Source organism: Salmo salar, chromosome ssa20 (genome assembly GCF_905237065.1).
Source record: "Salmo salar chromosome ssa20, Ssal_v3.1, whole genome shotgun sequence".
Lineage (NCBI taxonomy): Eukaryota > Metazoa > Chordata > Actinopteri > Salmoniformes > Salmonidae > Salmo > Salmo salar.
The window spans coordinates 14,023,823-14,046,573 of NC_059461.1; the positions used below are offsets into that span (position 1 = coordinate 14,023,823).

At 43.9% G+C, this 22,751-nt stretch overlaps 1 protein-coding gene across 5 annotated transcripts in view; it reads right to left on the reverse strand.

The window, feature by feature from the left end:
• The window catches only part of LOC106580115 (apoptosis-inducing factor 3), a 52,081-nt gene that overhangs the window by 18,400 nt on the left and 10,930 nt on the right, over window positions 1-22,751 (reverse strand). Inside the window, exon 1 of one of the 5 annotated variants that reach the window (XM_045702963.1) lies at window positions 6,867-6,903. The exons of the other annotated variants lie outside the window; for them this stretch is intronic. The gene's annotated coding sequence lies outside the window, so the exon portion shown is untranslated. Of the gene's footprint in view, window positions 1-6,866; window positions 6,904-22,751 lie in introns of those variants that run through there. 5 annotated transcript variants of the gene reach the window in all.

Sequence of the window (22,751 nt, forward strand, 5' to 3'; positions counted from 1 at the left end):
ACTTCCAACCAACACTACTGTCAGTTCCCTCCCTAGAAAGACAGAGCGCTTTTCTGCCTCCATTTTCCATAAGACATACAAAGCCCCGGCCTTATCAATCAGAGCACTTAACGTGACCTCTTTATTGTTGACTTACCAAGCAGAGTTAGTGAAGGATGTGTGGAAGCAACTGGATTCGGGGACCCTGAATAAGGATGCTTGGGATGAGATCTGTATGATTACGGCTCTAAATTTCCGGGCTTCACGTAATGCCATCCCTGGCTGTGGTCATACCGTGAGCCTGGCGGTGTTGGAAGAAAGGGCACTTTGGCTAAGCTTTTCCAGCTTAACAGACAAAGAAATAGTGGACCTCCTGGATGCCTGTGACACCCAAGGAGTTGTTCGGCCCGCTGTCGACTCCATGCAGATGTGTGAAATGCGTATGAAAGAAGGCGAAGCCTCCCAGGCCCCGTGGCAGCCTGTTGGTCACTGTAACTCGCCATAGCCTCACAGCAGGGAGGAGGCAACAAGCTGCCTTTGGGGGCCCAAAACCCATGGCGACTCAGACCACCAATGTCTTCGCTCACATGGGAAAATGGGGGATGTGCACTCTTACCCCCAAGTGCCATCCGCCCTTTCGCTATCCCCTAGGCACCTTCTCATGTTTTAAGCCAGGATGACAGTCAGCATGTCCTCTCTCCCTCCAGTCTCTTCTGACTGACGGAGCTGAATGACACATTGCCATAAACATGGCTCCCCTTGCCTTGCGGCATTTTCGCCTTTTACTGTCTATTGCGCGAGCAACACAGTTTAAACAGGCTCACATGAGTACCTCCTCAGTGCTATCACCAGGAGGTGGCAGTCAATTCCCGTTTCCATACACTAATACAGGTTTCCGGGGTTCACATCAAAGATCGCCGTAACCCACTGGGTTTCTCTGGATGTTTTTGGGGAAATCTTATCATAGAGTTTTCCATCGAGCTACAGGACAGTCAGTAAGGTTTTCCATTACTCATATTTTCTGGTCTGAGGAAATCTGGTACACCAAATCCATTCCTACCTGCGCTTGATCACGCAGTCGGGAAATAGTCAGCTCTACTCTCCCTTTGGGGAAATGTTTGCTCTAATTAGCCCTTCTCTCCGAGGAAGGGCCAAGACAGACCAGACACATAGCTGATCTATTGCTTAGGATTAGGACATCTGGGTTACAAGCATGTTTCCTTCCACCTTTAAGCTACGCCGGTTGAAGCATTGTGTCATTTCGTTGGCTGCTCTCTCGCGCAAAACCCCCAACTCGGTGACACGGTATAGCCATACCCATTGCCACCTACTAGGGACACAGTCCAAGAGGATCAGGCATGTTTTGGATAAAACGTTATGCCCATATGCCTCAGACGCATTACGAGGATATCCCAGCAATGGAACACACTCTCTGCCCTCCCCTGCAATGTTATCCTGTCCTGGGGTGCGCATGACACGCTCGCACTGGCACTTTAAACCAGTTCCTGAGAGCCCGCCCTCTGTCTTTCAAGTCAGTCTGGATAGATGCAGACTGTAAAAAGCGACAACCCTATGGAGGGTTTTGGAGAACCCGTCCCTATTTAGTGTTTATGCACCAGTAGGAGTGGAAGCACTGGCACAGCCTCTCAAGGGTAATGTCCTAAGCTTTTTCTCTCTCCTAGACCTGCCACAGGCTTATCCCTCATCTTCGAGCCCTTCAAATGACCAAGGATACCCTGGTTGGTGGAGATCACTCTCCCGCATTTACCCAGTCCTGGTAGTTACCGTTACGCAGGGATCTGTGGACCCAAATGAGATTTGCCTGTGACAAGCCGACAAGTCAAGACCTTTCACCAGAGTGACAGTGCCCCTCCCACACGCCCCGTTTGGTAAAACAGGAGATGCGTTTTTGGAGAAGTGGTGTGACCTACACAGATCATCCCTTGGAAACAGAGGGAGGATCTCCTAAAAGGTCCAGTTAACTGCCATCTCACCTGTCACAGCTCACCTGTCACACAGGCCTGGACATTTACAGTAGGGTAACACCCTCTGTAGTTGAGGGTGCATGTCACTTACACAAAACCAGTCTTCAAGCATTTAGCCCGTCACATGGAACTAGAGGTCTTCAAGGGTCCACCCGAGACGGGTGCTGTTTGATTGTCATCGGGTCTATGTAACTACAGCTGATAGACTCGGTTGGACCCGAATGGACCGACCACGGCTTTGCATAGCCTATAGAATACTTATTTTACGCTAATAAAGGTGACTTTATTGACTTGTAAAGGCTTAGCCAACATATAAAGACCTATTTGTTAACCAAAAAAGCAACTTGGCTGATAAACATGCTTTTTTTTGTCACTCTGATCCAATTTGGTCTGATTGTCCTTGGGTCCGTTTGGGTCCTCTACATGTTGTGCTTGAGGCTTTCCCATGGTGGCCTGTTGTGCCGCTGGAAAGTGGGGAAATGTCATGTTTCTCTTTCTAACCTGCTTTTCAGTCTACCCTATGGCTGCAAAGCAACCGTTCGTGCCTTCAGTGTTCCCCGGGGTCCTCCTGGGTACCCAAACCCACTCTTTTATGCCTAGGCTCTGTGGCAACTGTGTTGTAGTGCCCTGGAGCTTGTGGTTACACCCACCGCTCTTCCCGTCTATGGAAGTAGAGTGTCTCCACCATTTGCGGCAATGACCCCTGCATTTTTTGGGCACCTCCCTGCAAGGGAAGGCCCTCCTACCTCGTTAACAGCCATCTTTGGATGGTGGAAACTGGTGTATTGGAAAATATAATAGCAAAGGCTACAGCCCCGAAGGGCTCATTACACCAAAGGTATGGCTACCTTTTGGGCACTGTTCGATGGCATCTCATTATTGGAGATTTGCATTTTGGCACGTACAGCAACCCCTCATACATTTATAAGGTCTTTACCGACTGGATGTCTCTGCACTTTTTTTGTGGCATACTTGTGGCATCTGAGGGATGATGCTGTTGGAACTACACTGGCTTCGGAGAGCATGTCTGCATTATGGGAGTTGTCCCATAGTGAGACATCAAAATGAGTATTACTTCCGTAACCCCGGTTCTATATGAATATGAGTGAGATCGCAAGGAAGATGAGCAAGAGTGCAAGGAGGAGAGGCATGCTCGAGAATGACCAGTTTGGCGGGTTAAAGCCTCCCTTTATGGAGAGGAGGAGCTCTCATTCACCACTCGGTATCCAACAGCTGTGTGATTGGATATTTCGAGCTTACGGACACACCCAGGCGCATCCCATAGTGAGACATCTCACAGAACCAGGGTTACGTAAGTAACCTAGAGTTTTCGCAAGCCCTTCTCCTGTAGTGTGTGGTGTGTTTGCATTTATGTGAACCACTGCCCATTTTGGAAATTGAAATACAATACTTACAGTATATCAACCATGGCTCAACATTTTTACAATGAACCAATACGCTTTTCAAGCTATTCATGATGCTGAGAAACATGGACAAAGTCCTGGAAAGGCCACTGTGGTAGTTAAGACTAGCCTAACACTAACAGCCATTAGCATTCACAACACCATCCACAGTCCTCTCAGTGGCATTGTTAAAACATATTTGTTTTTCACCAAAAAAACAGCCTCATCAACCGCTCGTTTGAAAGGGAAAGGGTATGAAGTTGTCCGTCAACCTGCTCGTCTGTACATATATTAGATCGGAGAAGAGAACTCCATATTTTAGCGATTTCTTTAATACAGTATGTCTGTGAGGCCCAAACCTGGTTGAGGTTGTATAGAGCAGCTATTACTATTCCTGTGTGCTCTGCCCTCCAGCAACACTTGGCAACAATGTAAGGCTGAGAAAAGGTTGTCACTTGTTTTCAACCCTTCTCTCTCTACCATGAAGCTAATGAGTGTGAGTGTGTGTGTGTGTGTGTGTGTGTGTGTGCGCGCATGCATGTGTCCAAATGCCCTTAAAGTGGAAGTAATAGTGTTAATTGGTAACATTTTTCCAGTACATTGTTACTTAATACATGACATGTTGCGTACATAAGTGTTAACCATTAACAGCCTTAGCACCTATTCACTTTAATGTCACTCTGTAGTGAAGGGAAGCAGAGGCCCCATGAGTTTCAAAACCACATTTGTTTTGCTGCCAAACACTGCCCACACACCCCTGCCAGAACTTGTGGTATTTCAACCCACTTGATGTTGCTTAACAATACAGCGGTTGATAGGAATATGAGTGCGGTACTACAGTAAGAAGCATAAGAACAGTATGATTCATTAGCAAAACATCCTTTGGTGGTGCAACTAAAAGGGAGTACTTGATATTCAGAGCACAGCTTAATGTCCAAGAGGTAAAAAAACTAAAGAAGGAAAAAAAATCAAGCTTGACCTGTTGAACGGAGCAGTGGTTAAAGTACTAGAGACCAAGTGAGACATGGAAAGATCGTTCTACTGAATGACAAAACACGTTTCACACAGTAAAAAGTTTGTGCCGTGTCATCACTCTCAAACTGTTAAGACTTATTTTGCGGCATGGAATGAAATGATCAAGACTCACTTTTGTCATCTTTTTAAAAAGGTAATATAGAAGCTGAGCATGATAAACAACTGGGTAAGCCTGGTTCTTTTGGGGAATAATGTGGGCGTTTGTTTTTCCCTACACAATTTGTGAAAATCTCCATGGCAACAGTTCATTATTTCCACTCTCAATGACGCACCAACAAACAAACACATCTCAAAATGTAATTTTGTATTAGAACGATGTTTCCCTATGAAGAAATCAATAACAGTCAAAAACTTCATTAAGACTGAACCCTTACAAATAAAATGCAATTTCACATTTGAAAAACGTATTTTCACATGTGAAATAGCTGTTTTCACATGTTGAGCTTAAGATTTCACATGTACTAAATTATAGTTCACATGGTAACACCATCTTTTCACGTGAGAAGAATAACATGTTGTTTTCACCACACATGCGAAATGCAATTTCACATGTAAGAAAACTCCAACTGTGAAAATCTCACTTCCACATGTGGAATTGCAGATTCACATGTGGGGTTGAAATAATGTTATTCTCCTCACATGTGAAAAGATGGTGTTCACATGTTGCAGTAGCAATGTTTCCACCGGTGGAATTAGGGTGACAAAATCTAAAAAGCCCAAATGCAGGACAAGGGAACGATTTTGCAAGACATTCGCAAAACAGTGGACAGAATAATTGTTTTTGGGGCAGGTTAATGGATCACATTCAAATGGCGACATAGTTCTGCTGTCTGAAGGTCACTGCCTGTAAAATGGGCAATCCTTAGTTGCTACATCCGTTTTTGGACTTGTAAATATGAACCCATAAATTCTTGAAGAATACACTGATTATACAAAACATTAAGAACAACTGCTCTTTCCATGACATAGCTTTCACCTGGATTCACTGGTCAGTCTATGATCCCTTATTGATGTCACTTGTTAAATCCACTTCAATCAGTGTAGATGAAGAGGAGGAGACAGGTTAACGAAGGAGTTTTAAGCTTTGAGACAATTAAGACATGGATTGTGTATGTGTGCAATTCAGAGGGTGAATGGGCAAGGCAAAAAAATGTAAGTGCCTTTTGAACAGGGTATGGTAGTAGGTGCCAGGCGCACCGGTTTGTCTCAAGAACTGCAACGCTGCTGGGTTTCACGCTCAACAGTTTCCCGTGTGTATCAAGAACGGTCCACCACCCAAAGGACATCCAGCCAACTTGACATAACTGTGGGAAGCATTGGAGTCAACATGGGCCAGCATCCCTGTGGAACGCTTTTGACACCTCAATATGAAGAAGCTGTTTCTAATGTTCGGTATACTCAGTATACAATGTATAAATGCCTCATGAGCTTAGTTTAACTGTCATTCCCCATCAGAACACAAAATATAAGCTTGTTTTACACCAATGTTTGTAAACAAAGTAAATGTAAACAACCACTGTATAGCTGGTTGGTCCCTGGATGGGAGACCAGCTGTAGCTGGAAGTAAAAGAAAATAAACCTGGGGAAAAAATGTCACATGGGGAATTTAGGGAAAACTTCACAGGTGTCCAAAAACCACATCTGAAATTTCAACAACTATATATATATATATATATATATATATATAGTATTTTTTTGTAAGGGAAGAGCACTATATCTTCCATGTTGCCATATCAATAATTCCGTACAAATTAATATTTTATGAACATCAGAACTGCACCAGAAAGGCTGCTATTATGAGGTTCAAGCAAGCCCGAGATATTTTGTGCTAACCCAAAGTAGGTTAAGCAGATTTGGTCCTCACAACATGACGCAGATCCCAGTCACTCACCATTGGGCCTGTCCCCAAGCAGTGCTAATGATCCTTCCTGAAAACAAGCTGTCAGTTTCACTCACTTCTCCCCACAAATGTAATACCTTTCACTGGAATGTAGCTGGGAATAAGCCATTATGGCTCAAACCTTAGGCAGTACCCCCACCCATCACCACCCTAAGTATGGATCTGTGTGAAACCAAATGTTTAAAAAAAGAATAAATACTTTTTTAAATCAACAAGAATGTTAAACACAGAGGACCAAATTCAAATCGATGGCCACCTCCATTTCTCAGAAAAGGGACTTTACTTTTTTTGAGCAGCCCAGGTAAACATGCTTAATTTCTCAACGGACTCCAGTTGAGGACTCCAACTGCATGAACATTTAACTGCACCAGAGCCAATAGCACCTTACTTGATCACCGATGTGGCACTCCCGAGGGGTTGGTATCACACACCAGGTAAAATAAGGGGGAAAAAAATGTGATTCCCAGATATAACAACTTTCCACACCTGCACCTCCACCTTTTCTATGGTCTTCGAAAGCCAAGTCAACAAACAGATTACCGACCATTTCGAATCCCACCGTACCTTCTCCGCTATGCAATCTGGTTTCAGAGCTGGTCATGGGTGCACCTCAGCCACGCTCAAGGTCCTAAATGATATCATAACCGCCATCGATAAGAGACATTACTGTGCAGCCGTATTCATCGACCTGGCCAAGGCTTTCGACTCTGTCAATCAACACATTCTTATTGGCAGACTCAACAGCCTTGGTTTCTCAAATGATTGCCTCGCCTGGTTCACCAACTACTTCTCTGACAGAATTCAGTGTGTCAAATTGGAGGGCCTGTTGTCCGGACCTCTGGCTCTATGGGGGTTGTGGCCCACTTTTTGGAAGCAAACCACTCGATTTCGTCTCTGCGTTATATTGGCATCGAACATGTCACCCTCCCTAGGAGAGGGGGTGACCTTGATAATTTATTGTTAAAACGAGAGGCTGCCTGGATCTTTAACTTAAAGACCCTTGCACCCTTCGGTCTCAACATAGACTTTGATCTTAAGCCATTCTTGTGATTATTGTGACTTAGCCATTGTAATTGTTTGTAAGCTTGTGTAGTCTAAAATGAATTTATGATCGTATGCTATCCATTTGTTTTTTTGTATGCTGTTCTTTGTATGCCATTTTTATATTTGAGAATTAACCAATGATATTAGGCCACACTTGGCCATGATTACAGACACCTGTGTGTCTTCTGACACTATATAAACGAGTCATCTTGCAGTGTTTGTGATGATACCCTGATGAAGACAGCTTGGCTGTCGAAACGTTGGATATTACATTTTTCCATCTGAGCTCCTAGAGTGTGCGGCTCTCCCTTATTTTCAAGTTTTCTACTCCGCTAGCCAGCACCTCGCCTTAATAGGTGTGCGTTTCTTTTTCTTCTAGATAAGTCTCTATGGGGGTGGCACAAGGTTCAATTCTCGGGCCGACTCTTTTCTCTGTATACATCAATGATGTCGCTCTCGCTGCTGGTGATTATCTGATCCACCTCTACGCAGACGACACCATTCTGTATAATTCTGGCCCTTCTTTGGACCCTTCTGACTTAGAATATGTGGACAACTACAAATACCTAGGTGTCTGGCTAGACTGTAAACTCTCCTTTTAGACTCACATTAAGCATCTCCAATCCAAAATTAAATCTAGAATCGGCTTCCTATTTCGCAACAAAGCATCCTTCACTCATGCTGCCAAACATACCCTCGTAAAACTGACCATCCTACCGATGCTCGACTTCGGCAATGTCATTTATAAAATAGCCTCCAACACTCTACTCAACAAATTGGATGCAGTATCACAGTGCCATCCGTTTTGTCACCAAAGCCCCATATATTACCCACCACTGCGACCTGTACGCTCTCGTTGGCTGGCCCTCGCTTCATACTCGTCGCCAAACCCACTGGCTCCAGGTCATCTACAAGTCTCTGCTAGTTAAAGCCCCGCCTTATCTCAGCTCACTGGTCGCCATAGCAGCACCCACCCGTACCACGCGCTCCAGCAGGAATATCTCACTGGTCACCCTCAAAGCCAATTCCTCCTTTGGTCGCCTTTCCTTCCAGTTCTCTGCTGCCAATGACTGGAACGAACTGCAAAAATCACTGAAGCTGGAGACTTATCTCCCTCACTAGCTTTAAGCGCCAGCTGTCAGAGCAGCTCACAGATCACTGCACCTATACATAGCCCATCTGTAAACAGTCCCATCCAACTACCTCATCCCCATACTGTATTAATTTATGTATCTTGCTCCTTTGCACCCCAGTATCTCTACTTGCACATTCATCTTCTGCACATCTACCATTCCAGTGATTAATTGCTATATTGTAATTACTTCGCCACCATGGCCTATTTATTGCATTACCTCCCTTATCTTACCTCATTTGCACTCACTGTATATAGATTTTTATTTTTTTCTACTGTATGTTTGTTTATTCCATGTGTAACTCTGTGTTGTTGTATATGTCAAACTGCTGTGCTTTATCTTGGCTAGGTCGCAGTTGTAAATGAGAACTTGTTCTCAACTAGCCCATCTGGTTAAATAAAGGTGAAAAAAGAAAAAAAACCATTATACTGTCAGGAGAATGTTGACCCATCCAGGTCATGATGAAACCCACACACAGATACAGCAGGCCACCTTCACTGAACTGCCTTGGGCATTCAGTGACATCAAGAGTCAGATGTACAGTAGCTTCAGTAAATCTGTATCAGAAATGATTTTGGTTCCTCAAGCAACCATTTTCACCAGTGCAGTCAAAATGTTGTTTTCCCTATGCTTTGTATCATATTGTACAACAGCTGATGAAAGTAACACTGTAAAAGTCAGAAGAAAAAAAATATTACTGTTATTTCCATTTGGTTGAAATTACAATTGAAACAGGATCGTCTAATCAGCAGGTTTTACATGGGTGGAGTTTTGGCTTGTCTGCTGACATCACCAGGCTGTATACGTCAACAGACCAATAACAAAGAGAGTTCTAAACCTCTCTGCCAATAACAGCTAGTTTTCAGGTTACATAGCCCTCCAATTGGGCCCTTCACTCAGACCACCTCCAGACAGTCCTAGCAAAATCATAGCTTGAGAAATCATTTTTTGCTAAAAAGGTATTTTTGTTCATTTTTTACCATTTTAAAAGGAAAACTATTACAGTAAGGTACTTAATTGTTACCCAGAAATTATTTAACATTGAGACTCACCGGATGCTCATAGAATAGGGCTGTGGAAAGCTGAGCGAAAATGGAGGAAATCTAAACTTCCGGAGGACCTATCATCCTTCCACTCCCTCTTCTCTACCATCTCTTCTTCTGTATCTGCTGCTAAAGCTGCTTTCTATCACTCTAAATTCCAAGCCTCTGTCTCCAACTCTGGGAGTCTTTTCCTCTCCTCCTCCATCTCTTTGAAAAAAAGGTTGACGACATGAGCTCCTCATTTACTCAGCCTATGGAGTCCACTGGTCTCACTTACACAGAACTACCCTACGGCTTGACCTTTTTCTCCCAAATCAAAATTGTATTTGTTGCGTACACAGATTAGCAGATGTTAAAGCAGGTGCAGTGAAAAGCTTATGTTTCTAGCTCCAGCAGTCCAGTAAGTGTCTAACAGTAGAATACTAATACACAAATAATGCCACCCCCCCAAATTAAAAAAACATTTACAATCAGAACAAACAATATCAGAACGAGCAATGTCAGAGTCCAGAATATAAATATGTATAGACAGTATGGACAATATATAAGTAGGAAATATATGTACAGCAGTAGTTAAGTAGGATGAGCTATGTCGAGAATAAGGTGTGTACAGTGCCTTCAGAAAATATTCATTCCCCTTGACTTATCCTACATTGTTGTTACAGCCTGAATTCAAAATGGATTCAATATTTTTCTTCCCCTCACCCATCTATACAAAATATCCCATAATTAAAGTGAAAACAGGTTTTTAGAAATGTTTGCAAATGTATTGAAAATTAAACACAGAAATATATACATTTACATAAGCATTCACACCCGTGTTAATACTTTGTAGAAGCACCTTTTGCAGCGATTACGGCTATGAGCCTTTCTGGGTAATTCTCTAAGAGCTTTCTATACCAGGATTGTGCAACATTTGCCCATTGTTCTTTTCAAAATTCTTCAAGCTCTTTGAAATTGTTTGTTGATCATTGCTAGACAACCATTTGCAAGTCTTTCATACATTTTTTACTTAAATCTACTTGAAAATCTAACTCAGCCACATTCACCATCTTCTTGGTAAGCACCTTCAGTGTATCATTGGCCTTAAATTTCAGGTTATTGTCCTGCTGGAAGGTGAATTCAACTCCCAGTGTCTAGTGGAAAGCAGACTGAACCAGGTTTTCCTCTAGGATTTTGCCTATGCTTAGCTCCATTGTGTTGTATTGGATTTGTCCCAAACATTTGTATTCAGGACAAAAAGTGAATTGCTTTGCCACTGTTTTTGCAGTATTACTTTAGTACCTTGTTACAAACAGGATGCATGTTTTGGATTTTTTAAATTCTGTACAGGCTTCCTTCTTTTCATGGTGAAATACCTGAGTGGTTTCCTTCCTCTCCGGCAACTGAGTTAAGAAGGACGCCTGTATATTTTAAGTGATGGTGTATTGATGCACCATCCAAAATGTAATTAATAACGTCACCATACTCAAAGGGATATTCAATGTCTGTTTTTACCCATCTACCAATAGGTGCCCTTCTTTGCAAGGCACTGGAAAACCTCCCTGGACTTTGTGGTTGAATCTGTGGTTGAAATTCACTGCTTGACTGAGGGACCTTCCAGATAATTGTATGTGCGGGGTACAGAGAAGAGGTAGTCATTCAAAAATCATGTTAAACACTATTATTGTCCATGCAACTTATGTGACTTGTTAACCACATTCGTATGCCTGAATTTATTTAGTATTGCCATAACAAAGGAGTTGAATACTTACTGATTCAAGGCATTTCAGCATTTAATTTTTTATTACTTTGTAACAAATTCAAAAAACATAATTCCACTTTGTGTAGGCCAGTTCCAAAACTCAGTTTTATCTAAAGTCAGGCTGTAACAACAAAATGTGGAAAAATTCAAGGGGTGGGAATACTTAAGGCACTGTACATGAACTCAGCAAAAAAATAAACGTCCTCTCACTGTCAACTGCGTTTATTTTCAGCAAACTTAACCCTCACACTCCGATCCAACGTGCTCAATGGGATTGAGATCCGGGCTCTTTGCTGGCCATGGCAGAATACTGACAATCCTGTCTCGCAGGAAATCATGCACAGAACAAGCAGTATGGCTGGTGGCATTGTCATGCTGGAGGGTCATGTCAGGATGAGCCTGCAGGAAGAGTACCACCTGAGGGAGGAGGATGTCCTCCCTGTAACACACAGCATTGAGATTGCCTGCGATGACAACAAGCTCAGTCCGATGATGCTGTGACACACCGCCCCAGACCATGTTGGACCCTCCACCTCCAAATCGATCCCGCTCCAGAGTACAGGTCTTGGTGTAACGCTCATTCCTTCAACGATAAATGCGAATCCGACCATCACCCCTGGTGAGACAAAACCGCAACTCGTCAGTGAAGACCACTTTTTGCCAGTCCTGTCTGGTCCAGCAACGGTGGATTTGTACCAATAGGCAACGTTGTTGCCGGTGATGTCTGGTGAGGACCTGCCTTACAACAGGCCTACAATCCCTCAGTCCAGCCTCTCTCAGCCTATTGCGGACAGTCTGAGCACTGATGGAGGGATTGTGCGTTCCTGGTGTAACTCGGGCAGTTGTTGTTGCCATCCTGTACCTATCCTGCAGGTGTGATGTTCGGATGTACCGATCCTGTGCAGGTGTTGTTACACGTGGTCTGCCATTGCGAGGACGATCAGCTATCCGTCCTGTCTCCCTGTAGCGCCTTCTTAGGCATCACAGTACGGACATTGCAATTTATTCCCCTGGCCACATCTGCAGTCCTTATGCCACCTTGCAGCATGCCTAAGGCACGTTCACGCAGATGAGCAGGTACCCTGGGCATTTTTATTTTGGTGATTTTCAGAGTCAGTCGAAAGGCCTCTTTAGTGTCTTAAGTTTCCATAACTGTGACCTTATTTGTCTACCGTCTGTAAGCTGTTAGTGTCTTAACAACCGTTCCACAGGTGCATGTTCATTAATTGTTTATGGTTCATTGAACAAGCATGGGAAACCGTGTTTAAAGCCTTTACAATAAAGATCTGTGAAGTTATTTGGATTTTTATGAATTATCTTTGAAAGACAAGGTCCTGAAAAAGGGACGTTTCTTTTTTTGCTGAGTTTATAAAGTTAGTAATTGATTAGCTTAATTTCTCAGATATCAAATAAAATTAACAAAATAACGTTGCAGGAATGCTAATCTTACCTGTTTTTAACTACAGAAACGATTTGTGACCAATGTTCAATGAGTCTATATACTGTGCATCAGGCAGCAGTCTACAGTCGTGGCCAAAAGTTGAGAGAATGATACAAATATTAATTTCCACAAAGTTTGCTGCTTCAGTGTCTTTAGATATTTTTGTCAGATGTTACTATGGAATACTGAAGTATAATTACAAGCATTTCATAAATGTCAAAGGCTTTTATTGACAATTACATGAAGTTGATGCAGAGTCAATATTTGCAGTGTTGACCCTTCTTTTTCAAGACCTCTGCAATCCGCCCTGGCATGCTTTCAATTAACTTCTGAGCTACATCCTGACTGATGGCAGCCCATTCTTGCATAATTGATGCTTGGAATTTGTCAGAATTTGTGGGTTTTTGTTTGTCCACCAGCCTCTTGAGGATTGACCACAAGTTCTCAATGGGATTAAGATCTGGGGAGTTTCCTGTCCATGGACCCAAAATATCAATGTTTTGTACCCCGAGCCACTTAGTTATCACTTTTGCCTTATGGCAAGGTGCTCCATCACGCTGGAAAAGGCATTGTTCGTCACCAAACTGTTCCTGGATGGTTGGGAGAAGTTGCTTTCGGAGGATGTGTTGGTACCATTCTTTATTCATGGCTGTGTTCTTAGGCAAAATTGTGAGTGAGCCCACTCCCTTGGCTGAGAAGAAACCCCACACATGAATGGACTCAGGATGGTTTACTACTGGCATTACACAGGACTGATGGTAGCGCTCACCTTGTCTTCTCCGGACAAGCTTTTTTCCAGATGCCCCAAACAATCGGAAAGGGGATTCATCAGAGAAAATTACTTTACCCCAGTCCTCAGCAGTCCAATCCCTGTACCTTTTGCAGAATATCAGTCTGTCCCTGATGTTTTTCCTGGAGAGAAGTGGCTTCTTTGCTGCCCTTCTTGACACCAAGCCATCCTCCAAAAGTCTTTACCTCACTGTGCATGCAGATGCACTCACACCAGCCTGCCATTCCTGAGCAAGCTCTGTACTGGTGGAGCCCCGATCCCGCAGCTGAATCAACTTTAGGAGACGGTCCTGGTGCTTGCTGGACTTCCTTGGGCGCCCTGAACCCTTCTTCACAACAATTGAAACGCTCTCCTTGAAGTTCTTGATGATCCGATAATGGTTGATTTAGGTGCAATCTTACTGGCAGCAATATCCTTGCCTGTGAAGCCCTTTTTGTGCAAAGCAATGATGACGGCACGTGTTTCCTTGCAGGTAACCATGTTTGACAGAGGAAGAACAATGATTCCAAGCACCACCCTCCTTTTGAAGCTTCCAGTCTGTTTTTCGAACTCAATCAGCATGACAGAGTGATCTCCAGCCTTGTCCTCGTCAACACTCACACCTGTGTTAACGAGAGTATCACTGACATGATGTCAGCTGGTCCTTTTGTGGCAGGGCTGAAATACAGTGGAAATGTTTTTGGGGGACTCAGTTCATTTGCATGGCAAAGAGGGACTTTGCAATTAATTGCAATTCATCTGATCACTCTTCATAACATTCTGGAGTATATGCAAATTTCCATCATACAAACTGAGGCAGCATACTTTGTGAAAATTAATATTTGTGTCATTCTCAAAACTTTTGGCCATGACTGTAGAGTGTATTGGGGGGAGGGGGAAAGGATATGATTTCAATTTACAATAAGCTGGTCTTAGGGATTCCTGTATGTAGCCTAGTGCACTCATAGTTTTTTCCTACTTCGTCCGCTTCCCGGAGCAGAGGGCTCTCCTCCTTCAACTGGGAAGGTTTCTTGTAGCTAGGGCTTCATTGGCACTTGTGAATTCCATCCTTTGCGTTCCCTTCCATACCCACTGCACTACTGGGAACAGAGCTGAGGCTTGATCCCCTTTTCCTCCAGTGACTGTCTGATCGGAATGTATTCCTTGCGTCTCTCTTTCAGCTTAGCAGACAGGTCCTGGACGAATCGAATGGACCAACCGGTGATTTTGATCTCCTTTCCCCCCTGTGACCTCAGAATGTTTATTTTGGTTTGATAGTTCCACCGTTTGAAGGTTACCATGCTTGGGTATTTAGTGTTATTTTGTTTAATGCCGATCCCGTGGCATCGTTCCATATCTTCTGGTGATATAGCCACGTGAAGTTCCTCTGATATCAATTTGACCACATAGCTGGTATGGTCACCTTTTTCCTCGTCTTCCGGTAAGGACAATTTTCTCATGCTCTTTTGTCTAATTCTATTTTCTAGCTGGTCCAATTCATCTTCGAATGTTTGCAACTTTGTTTCCAAAAGACTCATTTTGTTATCTTGTTCATTCATTCAAATGCCTTGTTTGTGCGTGTCTGACACGATAGCGTCTACTTTCTTTTCGAGCAAATCTACCTTTGTAATAACAAATTATAGAAGTTGTTTGGATTCGTGTCACCGCTCCGTTTTACCAACTCATTGGTTCGCTGTTGTACACAACTGATCACTCATGCTTTTCCAATTGCTTGGGGATATGTTGATTCAGAGATTTTAGAGGCTTACTGTAAACTTTGTTGTCTTGTTTCTACATATAACCACAGTTTTGTCGGTACAAAATGGAAGTACTCACTCCCCATGCGTCCTATCATTACGTGCTATTTTGGGCAAATCAAGTACAACACTGAGTACCACTCTTCATATTTTCAAGCACAGTAGTGGCTGCATCATGTTATGGATATGCTCGTCATAGGCAAGTACTAGGGAGTTTTTTTTGTTGATAAAAATAAATGGAATAGAGCTAAGCACAGGCAAAGTCCTAGAGGATAACCTGGTTCAGTCTGCTTTCCAACAGACACTGGGAGACAAATTCATCTTTCACCAGGACAATAACCTAAAACTCAAGGCCAAATACACACTGGAGTATCTTACCACTGGAGTTTCTTCCACTTTGACATTACAGTTTTTGATTTAGATCGTTGAGAATTTTGGGGGGAATTTAATACATTTTAATCCCAATTTGTAACACAACAAAATGTGGAAAAAGTCAAGGGGTGTGAATACTTTCTGAAGGCACTGTCTTTTTTTAATTAACTTCTGGATTTCCATTTGAAATCAACCAAAGCTTGAAACCCTTTGTGACGATCGTCGTAAGGAGGAGACCAAGGTGCAGCGTGGTAAGTGCTCATGATTCAATTTTATTTATACTCAGAACACTAAACAAAATAACAAACAAAGGAAAACGAACGTCACGTTCTGCAGGCTTTCACTGAGCTGTACAAAAACAAGATCCCACAACTGAAGGAGGGAAAAAGGGCTGCCTAAGTATGATTCCCAATCAGAAACAACGATAGACAGCTGCCTCTGATTAGGAACCATACTCGGCCAAACACAAAGAAATACAAAAACTAGATTGCCCATCACACCCTGACCTAACCAAACTAGAGGAAATAAAACGTCTCTCTAAGGTCAGGGCGTGACAGTACCCCCCCAAAGGTGCGGACTCCCGGCCGCAAACCTGAACCTATAGGGGAGGGTCCGGGTGGGCATCTACCCATGGTGGCGGCTCCGGTTCGGGGCGTAGCCCCCGCTCCGCTCGCTGATCCCTCCGCTTTTGTACTACCGGACCGTGGATCATCGTCGAAAGAACCGGACCGCGGATCATCGCCGGAGGCTCTGTACTGCGGACTGCCGCCGGAGGCTCCGGACTGCGGACCGCCGCCGGATGCTCCGGACTGCGGACCGCCGCCGGATGCTCCGGACTGCGGGCCGTCGCTGCAGGCTCCGCGCCATGGATCATCACTGGAGGCTTTGTGCCATGGATCATCACTGGAGGCTCCGGGCCATGAATTATCACTGGAGGCTTCATGCCATGGATCATCCCTACAGGCTCTGGGCCTTGGATCATCCCTACAGGCTCTGGGCCTAGGATCATCCCTACAGGCTTCTTGCCATGGATTATCACTGGAGGCTCCGGGCCATGGATTATCACTGGAGGCGTCGGACCATGGATCATCACTGGAGGCTTCTTATGTGGAGCTGGAACGTCTCACCGAACTGGGGAGATGCACTGGAGGCCGGCTGCGCAGAGCAGGCACAGGATATACTGGACCATGGAGGCGCACTGGAGGTCTGGAGCGTAAGGCTAGCACAACCCGTCCTGGCTGGATGCTTACTTTAGCCCGGCAAGTGCGGGACGCTGGCACAGGACGAACTGGGCTGTGAAGGCGCACTGGCGACACAGTGTGTAGAGCTGGCGCAGGTTATCCTGGGCCGTGGAGGCGCACTGGAGATCTGGAGCGTATGGCTGGCACAACCCGTCCTGGCTGGATGTTCAGTTTAGCCCGGCAAGTGCGGGGCGCTGGCACAGGAAGAACTGGGCTGTGAAAGCGTACTGGCGACACAGTGCGTAGAGCTGGCGCAGGATATCCTGGACCGAGGAGGCACACTGGAGACCAGGAGCGCTGAGCTGGCACAATCTGTCCTGGCTGAACGCCCACTCTAGCACGGCAAATGCGGGGTGCAGGCACAGTGCGCACCGGGCTATGAATGCGCACTGGAGATATAGTGCACATCACAGCATTACACGGTGCCTGGCTGTTCACCTGATCCCCATGGTAAGCACAGGTCTTGGCACAGGTCTCCACCCTGACTCTGCCAATCTACCCGTGTGCCCCCCATGCCTCTCGTGCTTCCGTCGTTGCCGTGCTAGTTCCTCGTCTCATCGCCGCTCTGCTCTCGCTGCCACCACCTGTTCCCATGGGAGGCAATCCCATCCGGCCTGGATCTCCTCCCACGTCCAGGATCCCTTGCCGTCCAGGATGTCTTCCCAGGTCCATTGCTCTGGACCACGCTGCTTGGTCTTTTTATGGTGGGATATTCTGTGACGATCGTCGTAAGGAGGAGACCAAGGTGCAGCGTGGTAAGTGCTCATGATTCAATTTTATTTATACTCAGAACACTAAACAAAATAACAAACAAAGGAAAATGAATGTCACGTTCTGCAGGCTTTCACTGAGCTGTACAAAAACAAGATCCCACAACTGAAGGAGGGAAAAAGGGCTGCCTAAGTATGATTCCCAATCAGAGACAACGATAGACAGCTGCCTCTGATTAGGAACCATACTCGGCCAAACACAAAGAAATACAAAAACTAGATTGCCCACCCCACATCACACCCTGACCTAACCAAACTAGAGGAAATAAAACGTCTCTCTAAGGTCAGGGCGTGACACCCTTGGCCTATATGTATTGTCTAGTTTTAGTTGAGTCCTGGGTTGAATTGAAACAATAGCTGTGGATTACTTCCCAAATGCTATATAGGCCTAAATAGCATCATTGATGATATATAATTGAAATATGGTTATCTTTCATTTGCTCTGTTAAACCTATCCTTTAGAATGTATTATATAGCAACAGTGAATCTATTAAGTGGAGACTTGGTTAAAGCCCTGGATGGGAAACCAAAGGCATAGCTGTAGACGTATCAACTCTCCAGTAGGAGTTGCTGTTCAGTATAGTTTTTTGCCTTTTTGTGGATATTACGTTGAAAATCTGACGTTGTTTTAAATGTACAAATTCAACATATTTTATGCAAAGTTTGTCTGTGTTGAAAATTGGTTATCATGATGACATAATCCTGTGGGTGAAATTTCACCTTCAAAACAACAGTTGAAACTGCAGCAGGTTGATGACTTTAAAAAAATCCAATGTATTTTCCTCATAGATTCCACGTCACAATACGTTGACAAATGATGTTGAAACAACATTGATTTAATCAGTTTGTTCCCAGTCTCAGGATGGTAAGTTGTGGTTGAATATATCCCTCTAGTGGTGTGGGGGCTGTGCTTTGGCAAAGTTGGTGGGGTTATATCCTGCCTGTTTGGCCCTGTCCGGGGGTATCATCGGATGGGGCCACAGTGTCTCCTGACCCCTCCTGTCTCAGCCTCCAGTATTTATGCTGCAGTAGTTTATGTGTCTGGGGGCTAGGGTCAGTCTGTTATATCTGGAGTATTCCTCCTGTCTTATCCGGTGTCCTGTGTGAATTTAATTATGCTCTCTCTAATTCTAAAGGAAGTTTGTTCTGAAGTGTCTGTCCTATATCTGAGATATAAGAAAGATCAGGAAACACACACACACACACACACACACACACACACACACACACACACACACACACACACACACACACACACACACACACACACAGAGTACCAGTCAAAAGTTTGGACACACCTACTCATTCAAGGGTTTTTCTTTAAATTTTAATATTTTCTACATTGTAGAATAATAGTAAAGACATCAAAACTATGAAATAACACATATGGAATCATGTAGTAACCAAAAAAAGTGTTAAACAAATAGCCTCCCTTTGCCTTGATGACAGCTTTCCACACTCTTGGCATTCTCTCAATCAGCTTCATGAGGTAGTCACCTGGAATGCATTTCAAATAACAGGTGTGCCTTGTTAAAAGTTAATTTGTGGAATTTTTCCTTCTTAATGCTTTTGAGTCAATCAGTTGTGTTGTGACAAGGTAGGTGTGGTTTACAGAAGATAGCCCTATTTGGTAAAAGACCAAGTCCATATTATGGCAAGAACAGCTCAAATAAGCAGTCCATCATTACTTTAAGACATGGTCAGTCAACCCGGAAAATTTCAAGAACTTTGTTTCTTCAAGTGCAGCCGCAAAAACCATCAAGCGCTATGACGAAACTGGCTCTCATGACGACCGCCACAGGAAAGGAAGACCCAGAGTTACCTCTGCTTCAGAGGATAAGTTCATTAAAGTTACAGTGAGGGAAAAAAGTATTTGATCCCCTGCTGATTTTGTACATTTGCCCACTGACAAAGAAATGATCAGTCTATAATTTTAATGGTAGGTTTATTTCAACAGTGAGAGACAGAATAACAAGAAAAAAATCCTGAAAAAAGCATGTCAAAAATGTTATAAATTGATTTGCATTTTAATGAGGGAAATAAGTATTTGACCCCTCTGCAAAACATGACTTAGTACTTGGTGGCAAAACCCTTGTTGGCAATCACAGAGGTCAGACGTTTCTTGTAGTTGGCCACCAGGTTTGCACACATCTCAGGAGGGATTTTGTCCCACTCCTCTTTGCAGATCTTCTCCAAGTCATTAAGGTTTCGAGGCTGACGTTTGGCAACTCGAACCTTCAGCTCCCTCCACAGATTTTCTATGGGATTAAGGTCTGGAGACTGGCTAGGCCACTCCAGGACCTTAATGTGCTTCTTCTTGAGCCACTCCTTTGTTGCCTTGGCCATGTGTTTCGGGTCATTGTCATGCTGGAATACCCATCCACGACCTATTTTCAATGCCCTGGCTGAGGGAAGGAGGTTCTCACCCAAGATTTGACGGTACATGGCCCCGTCCATCGTCTCTTTGATGCGGTGAAGTTGTCCTGTCCCCTTAGCAGAAAAACACCCCCAAAGCATAATGTTTCCACCTCCATGTTTGACGGTGGGGATGGTGTTCTTGGGGTCATAGGCAGCATTCCTCCTCCTCTTCCTCCTCCAAACACGGCGAGTTGAAAGAGCCAAAGAGCTCCATTTTGGTCTCATCTGACCACAACACTTTCACCCAGTTGTCCTCTGAATCATTCAGATGTTCATTGGCAAACTTCAGACGGGCATGTATATGAGCAGGGGGACCTTGCGGGCGCTGCAGGATTTCAGTCTTTCACGGCGTAGTGTGTTACCAATTGTTTTCTTGGTGACTATGGTCCCAGCTGCTTTGAGATCATTGACAAGATCCTCCCGTGTAATTCTGGGCTGATTCCTCACCGTTCTCATGATCATTGCAACTCCACGAGGTGAGATCTTGCATGGAGCCCCAGGCCGAGGGAGATTGACAGTTCTTTTGTGCTTCTTCCATTTGCGAATAATCGCACCAACTGTTGTCACCTTCTCACCAAGCTGCTTGGCGATGGTCTTGTAGCCCATTCCAGCCTTGTGTAGGTCTACAATCTTGCCCCTGACATCCTTGGAGAGCTCTTTGGTCTTTGCCACGGTGGAGAGTTTGGAATCTGATTGATTGATTGTTTCTGTGGACAGGTGTCTTTTATACAGGTACAAACTGAGATTAGGAGCACTCCCTTTAAGAGTGTGCTCCTAATCTCAGCTCGTTACCTGTATAAAAGACACCTGGGAGCTAGAAATCTTTCTGATTGAGAGGGGATCAAATACTTATTTCCCTCATTAAAATGCAAATCAATTTATAACATTTTTAACATGTGTTTTTCTGGATTTTTTTGTTGTTGTTATTCTGTCTCTCACTGTTCAAATAAACCTACCATTAAAATTATAGACTGATCATTTCTTTGTCAGTGGGCAAACGTACAAAATCAGCAGGGGATCAAATACTTTTTCCCTCACTGTACCAGCCTCAGAAATTGCAGCCCAAATAAAAGCTTCACAGAGTTCAAGTAACAGACATGTCTCAACATCAACTGTTCAGAGGAGATTGCGTGAATCAGGCCATCATGGTCAAATTGCTGCAACGAAACCACTACTAGAGGACACCAATAAGAAGAGACTTGCTTGGGCCAAGAAACACAAGCAATGGACTAGACCGGTGGAAATCTGTCCTTTGGTCTGATGTGTCAAAATTTTAGATTTTTGGTTCCAACGGCCTTATCTTGTGAGATGCAGAGTAGGTCAACGGATGATCTCCACATGTGTGCTTCCCACCATGAAGCATGGAGGAGGTGGTGTAATGGTGTGGGTGGGCTTTGCTGGTGACACTGTCTGTGATTCATTTAGAATTCAAGGCACACTTAACCAGCAAGGCTATCACAGCATTCTGCAGCGATACGCCATCCCATGTGGTTTGCACTTAGTGTGACTATCTCTAGTTTAAAATTGACCCATTTTTTTATGGGGATTTGTGTATTATGCTAATTAGATTTCCGTGGGGGCGTGGACATCGACTCTAGGTCAAAGGATGGAAAGAAGCTTTTGAGTTACTTTTTTTTGTTTATTTCCAGAAGCTACCAGTTTTACACTGGATGTATTATACACATTGCATTGGAGCTAATCACATTCCCCAATGAGAGGCTCTAGAAGCATGGGAAACAATCCTACAATTGTGACTAAGTGCATTCACCCTTTGTCTTGTATATGGTGGCATGCTTGTTTAAGTTTGTTGTCCAAAAACGATAGTTATTTAAGGTAAGATCAGAATCTAACATTGCCTTTTATGTTGTTTCGCCACTGTAAAATGTGTCTTCGGTCATGGCAGTTCCATGGAAACAGAAGGTTCATAATTGTACAGTAACGTTTACTCCATCACAGTTAATTCATGTAATAATGCATATGTCCAAGATGAACAAGGTTCCATGTAGATACTACGCCTAATAGACAGTTAAGTTGCCATTCAATAGATGCTGAAAGTTGTTAGGTCTGGAATGTAACATATGATCTCTGAAATGTGTTTTTTCCATGATCAGGCTGCAGAGGTCAGGTTGTTGAACTTGTTGTGGAAATCAGAGGGTAACCATTAGTACACTTGGTGGGATAAGGCAGGAATACCACGTGGTACCAGAGAAGTTCTATCTACTTACAATTAGTGGTGTTAACCATGTAACTTCACACCAAATTTGAAACTGAACTGAATTTACTTAAATTAAATAAGAGCACTATCTGGAGAAAAAAAAACATGCACAGAAACATTGAGTCTGGTTTTGAAGTTGACAGATAAACAAAAAATAATGAAGAATTAAAGAAATATGTAACGCTAAGTAGCTGGCAGCGGCACTATAGAGATGTAGTGTCAGGGCATTTGTGCTACTTTCAGCATTTGCCTCCAAATTAGGCCAAAGGAGTTGTGATGTCATGGAAAACCAGAATAGAATTTTACAGAGGGGTGTCCACTCCTGCAGGGGACCAGTTTCCATGGTCAGAAACAACGATTGAAACAACCAATTTCTCAGGCATTTCACACATTCAGCACCTAGGTACACATGAATTGCACACACTCACGTGAGTACACACACACACGCACACACTATATCAAAATGAAACTAAGCAATTATTATCTCCCTCAGTGGACCATT